The sequence below is a fragment of the Anabrus simplex genome, chromosome 12 (genome assembly GCF_040414725.1).
Source record: "Anabrus simplex isolate iqAnaSimp1 chromosome 12, ASM4041472v1, whole genome shotgun sequence".
NCBI lineage: Eukaryota > Metazoa > Arthropoda > Insecta > Orthoptera > Tettigoniidae > Anabrus > Anabrus simplex.
Window position 1 is genome coordinate 70,235,728 of NC_090276.1, and position 6,000 is coordinate 70,241,727.

Genomic DNA, 6,000 nt, shown 5'->3' on the forward strand with positions numbered 1-6,000 from the left:
TTTACGACTCACTAACTACTCCTATGCCCTTGCTGCCAATTCCTAGTGCTTATACTGCGCTATGTCTTCGGGTGTGGGCTAGAACAATTTTGTAACTTTCTGTGATCTGTCTCTATCTCATCCTTGGCGTTGACAATATAAAAGTGCTATTTTCTATGCTATAAATAAATAACAAAAATAATATTCGTAATAATTTTCAAACTTGTTTGAGACCCAGTTTTGAAAATATCTAGCCCTCTACTACCCTATCTTTCACTTTGATAGAACATTTAAATTCCTCATACGCATTTTCAATTGCTTCAATTCCTTGATGTTCCGATTTGACTGAACTTATAGACGACATCCAGTCTACTCACTGCGTCAAAAGTTTTCTCTAAATCGATTGCCGTGATGTACAATTTGTTTCTTTTCTTCCTCATGTATTTATCCATTATAATTTTAACACAAATTTTGTTGCAATTTGTCCTCATTACCTTGCTAAATCCTGATTGGAGTCTCGACAGGAATGAACACCCCTCTGCACAATTCATTAGTCTTTTTGCCAATATCCCTGTATAAATCGTACTTAGAGAATCTAGTTACTTGGATTTGATCTCTCACTCCTTTTCTTATATGTAGGGCAAACAGACTGAAACAGTATATCCAGGAAAATGTGCAATAACTTCGTTAAAATTATTTACGCTAAGAGTAAGTAAATAATCTATAGGAAATCGGCCACGCGGGCGACAGTCCTAAACGCAGATCGCGATTGATTTGATTTTGATTTTCATTTTGATTTGATTTGATTTGATTTGATTTGATTTGATTTGATTTGATTTGATTTGATTCTAAACTCTTTACTGTTTGTTAGAGTTGGATCGACTGTTTATGCTGTTTGAATTCTGCCCCCTTAAAAAGACGCCAATAATCAAAATTTCAGTGAACCATATTCCAAATCAGCACATCGAGCTGAAGTGTTCACCAGCCGCCGCACTTCTTCATAAAATTTGGCCAGGTATGTAAAAAAGAGACGTGACTTCCTCAACCGTGAGTTATGGCGGCCGGTAGCTGCATGTGTATACCCTGAAGAACTAATAAACAGGAGCATCTCGTCCCGCTGATGAATAGACTGTTGACAAGTCAAGCACGCCCATCCTGTCTCCGCCTACATCACAACAGATATGTTTACTGTACTTCTTAACGGACCACTTCGCTCCCCACAGCAGCGTAGCAGGAGACATCCGAGACGTCATACTGAGCTCGTGCTGATGTTTCGCCTAATTTATGGCTGCCATCTTCAGTTCTTCAAAAATATGAAAAAAGTCTCAAGCAATTGTAGGATGAGAAGTTTCGTTCAATTAAGTGAAAGTCTTCATGTTACTAAAGTCATTTTCCCCTACAATTCCTCTACAATTCCACTATCAACTGTCATAGATATCCCAGGCATAATTTCCCGTCTCTTCCTCACGAATCCAGCATATCAGTCTGCACAACCCACTGAAAGATTTATTAATCGACCCTGTGTAAAGAATCTTTACATAAATCAAACAGTTCGGTAAGAGTAGGACAGAATTTGTCGAAAGAAAGCAAAATTGCTTAAAGATTATTGTCATTCACCAACCTTGTTAAATACACTGGCGAAAATAATATCCAAACACCATGAAGTACGGAATATGGGGAATACAGAAAATTTGGCAATATATTTATCAAGGTAACATATTTAATTGATTAAAGGTAGGCCTACAACACTACAGGTTAATATCCGCGCGAGAAAAGCCATGCTGGTCCATTATTAGTCGGTGTCATCGCCTAACTGTTGAGTGCAGTCATGCATTGTGTCGTACTGGTGGCGGATGTCAGCTTGTGGGATGTTGCACTTGGTCGGTCAATATAGGGACGATTAATGGCGGTTCTAGATGACGCTGGAGTTGTCGTCCAATGATGTCCCATTTGTGCCAGACAGAGGACTGATCGGGGGATCGAGCAGGCCAAGAGCTGGCCTCTTCGTCGTCGTAAAGGCATTCTTGACCCACTCATAGTCACTCCGGCCAGTCTCACAGGTAACTAACGCTTTTGCACAGTTCAGCTCGTGTTTAAAGCAAACCTGATGTGCAACGCCATGGGGCCGCTACCAGCACCACGCTAATGCCGTGAATCAACATCACCAACGTTCGTTAATCTAGCACAATCCCTTCTTGGTGTTAAGAAAGTAATTCGAAGTTGTTCTCAATGAAAACAAGGTGTTTATGCGGGAGGAAAGAAAATTGAATGCGTCAGATTCGCTGACAACCTGGTGAATCAGAAGTAATCTATATTTTTCGGATGAGTTGAAGAACAGGATTACAATTGCCAAGGAAACAAAGGGTACGGATGAATGGACCGCTGAATATGGACCTTACTAAGAGGTTAGTGAAGTGTTTTGTTATGGAAAGTTGCTCTTTATGGATCTGAGACTTGGACTTTGAGAAGGGAGGAAGGAAGAAAGAAGATTGAAATTTTTTGAAATGTGGGTATAGAGAAGATCAACTGGCTCATCCCTTCCTATCCGACGTCTCTTGGTCAACTCTTGTTCTTTTCAGATCCCGACGCAATTAAAGCATTCCAGGTCTAGGGAGTCTTTCATTTTCACGCCCTCACGGTTCATGTCTTTCTTTGTCTGGTACTTCCATTTTCGAAATGTCGGATCTCTTCTTTTCCCTTCTTCCCTTTCTCTCTACTCCTGTGGGTGGGGGACGCAGACGTAGACTACACTCACGGTATCCCCTGGTTGTCGTTAGAGACGGCTAAAAGGGGCGACCAAAGGATGATGACATTAGAACCATGAGAATATTGTGATTAGTACCATTACGTGCGGAACACCATGGGTCGACGTTACTTGCGACTAGTATCACTTTGCGAGGGTCTACGTTATATAGCAGCAGTACCATTCTGCGTGGAACATTATGGGTCTGACTGTTGCTTGTGAAAGAGATCATTTGTATTCCATTGGTACTTTCCACTGTGTTCAGTTCGGTCTGCGTTCCCTTTGAGTAGTACCACATTTTGTTCAACGCCATGGGTCTACGTTGCCTGAGGTTAGTACTACCTGAGAAACACCAAGGGTTTGGCTCACCCCCGTGATTAGTACCACTGTTTGAGGAACACTATTTGTCTGCGTTGGCAGAGAGTAGTATTGTTATGTGAGGAACACCATGGGTTTCCATTACCTTTGTTTTGAAACACAAGTTGAAACTGAGTTGGGAGAAGATAAATTTGGGTTCAGAAGAAATGTGGGAACACGTGAAGCAATCCTGACTTTACGTCTGATCTTAGAGACTATATTCTTTCCCAAAGACTCTGTCCATACCATTCAGCAATTTTACCAGATCTTTTTCAGTCTCAGATAAAATGACAATATCATCAGCTAATCTCAGGATTTTGATTCTCTCTCCTTGAACTTTGATGCCCTTTCCAAATTCCTCTTTAATTTCCTTTATTACCTGTTCTATGTAAACAATGAAAAGTAGAGGGGACAAACTGCAGTATTGCCTCACTCCTTTCGGGATTGCTGCCTCTCTTTCAAAGCTCTCTATTCTTATCACCGCATACTGATTACCTGTGATTATTACCACTGTAGGAGGATCACCATTGTTCTACTTTACTAGTTACTGCATTTTGGATCCCTTTAGATAATAAGCATCATCCCAGTAATTAAGGCATTGTGCACTGGATCCACTGATTGTTTTAATTTTGCTTTCATTTTCTCATCACCATTCGTTTTAGATTGTACGTTACACCTCGTATCATTAGGGGCCGATGACCTAACTGTTAGGGCCCCTTAAACAACAAACATAATCATTTTCAACAAAGTAGATAAATTACTTGTTGTTGTTTGAGTCGTCAGTCCACAGACTGTTTTGATACAGCTCTCCATGCCTTTCTATCCTATGCTAACCTTTTCATTTCTATATAACTACTACATCCTATATCTTCTCTAATTTGCTTGTCATATTCGTACCTTGGTCTACCCTTACCGTTCTTACCACCTACACTTCTCTCGAAAACCAACAGTACAAGACCTGGGTGTCTTATGATGTTCCCTACCATTCCATCTCTTCTTCTGGTCAAATTTAGCCAGATCGATCTCTCACCAATTCAATTCATTATCTCTTGTTTGGTCATTCAAACCACCCACCTCACCTTCAGCATTATTCTATAACGCCACATTTCAAAAGCTTCTATTCTCTTCCTTTCTGAGCTAGTTATCGTCCATGTTTCACTTCCATACAATGTCACGCTCCAGACGAAGGTTTTCAAAAATGTATTTCTCATTCTTATATCAATGTTGGAGGTGAACAAATTACTTTTCTTAAGAAAGGCCTTGCTTGCTTGTGCTAGTCTGCATTTAATGTCCTCCTAACTTCTGCCATCATTCGTTATTTTACTACCAAAGTAACAATAGTCATATACTTCCTTAAAGACTTAATTCCTAATCTAATATTTCCCTGCATCACCTGACTTTGTTCGACCGCACTCCATTACTTTCATTTTGGTCTTATTTATTTTCATCTTGTATTCCTTCCCCAGGACTCTGTCCATACCATTCAGCAATTTCTCCAGATCTTTTGCAGTCTGAGATAAAATAACAATATGATCAGCAAATCTCAGGGTTTCGACTTCCTCTCCTTGAACTTGGATACCCTTTCCAAATTCCTCTTTAATTTCCTTTATTACCTGTTCTATGTAAACAATGAAAAGTAGAGGAGACAAACTGCAGTCTTGCTTCACTCCTTTCTGTATTGCTGCCTCTTTTGCAAAGCCCTCGATTATTATCACTGCAGACTGATTTTTGTATAGATTGTAGATAATTCTCCTTTCTCGGTATCTCAACCCGATTACCTTCAGGATCTCAAAGAGCTTGGTCCAATCAACATTATCGAATTCCTTTTCTAGATCTACTCAAGCCATGTACGTGGTCTTGTCTTCCTTAATTCGGTCCTCTAAGATCAGACGTAAAGTCAGGATTGCTTCAGGTGTTCCCACATTTCTTCTGAATCGAAATTGGTCTTCTCCCAACTCAATTTCAACTTGTCTTCCCAAACATCGAAGAATAAGGTTATGCCAGTCTAATGCGTATATAAAAATAAGGGCAGAAGTATATAAAACAATAAATTAAGTGTGGGTAAGAGAGAGTGCGTATTTTCTTAATTCTTCACTGAGCTTGAAAACCGAGTTAATTATGAATATCGTGATTGATCGTTTATTTCGGTAAGGGGACTTCCATTATTCACACTTACATTGAGGTTAGGTTGTTGATGGTTATGCCTTTTGATTTCAATATGTAAAGAGTCACGTTGCCAGCAGTGATGAACCATTAAAAAGGAGAATTGGGCGGCCGTATTTGTTTTTAGAGTATAGTCTTACCTGACGACTAATATAGTAATCGTGTTTTTACATGATTTTTTATTTTAATTTTATGTCTTGCTGCGATGTGATTAAAACAATATTTTAAAATAATTAAGATCAATAAACAATAAATAAACTAAGTATTCACTGTTTAATTTAATAGGAAATACCTGGGGTTATATCAGCTAGTTCACTAAAATTGTTTGGTACCAACTGACGATTAAAACATAAGATGCTTTTAGTCACAAGATAGTTTCCATCCCCACTCACCACAAAATAAGAAAAGAAGGCTAGACCTAGCGGGTTTCCGCCAAATTTTCAACAATGGAACTCTTCATTAATGAATATTCAACAGCTGTTGATATCCCTTCGTCTTTTTTCTTTAACATCTCATCTCCGTTTCCTGTTGAGCTAAACATTCGCCATTCGATCCAACAGTGATTTTTTTTTCTTCTCTTGAAGTTCTTGTGTAATGAACACTGTCAACATCTCTCTGACGAAGGCGGATTGGAGCATAATGCAAACGGAAGTTGGAGCTTTATATGTTCTGCCGACAGCTTCAATTGCGACTTTGATAGATGACTCCATCTCCTTCCGGCCAGCCAGACCCGGGACGGAATTAGCATTGCATTCAAT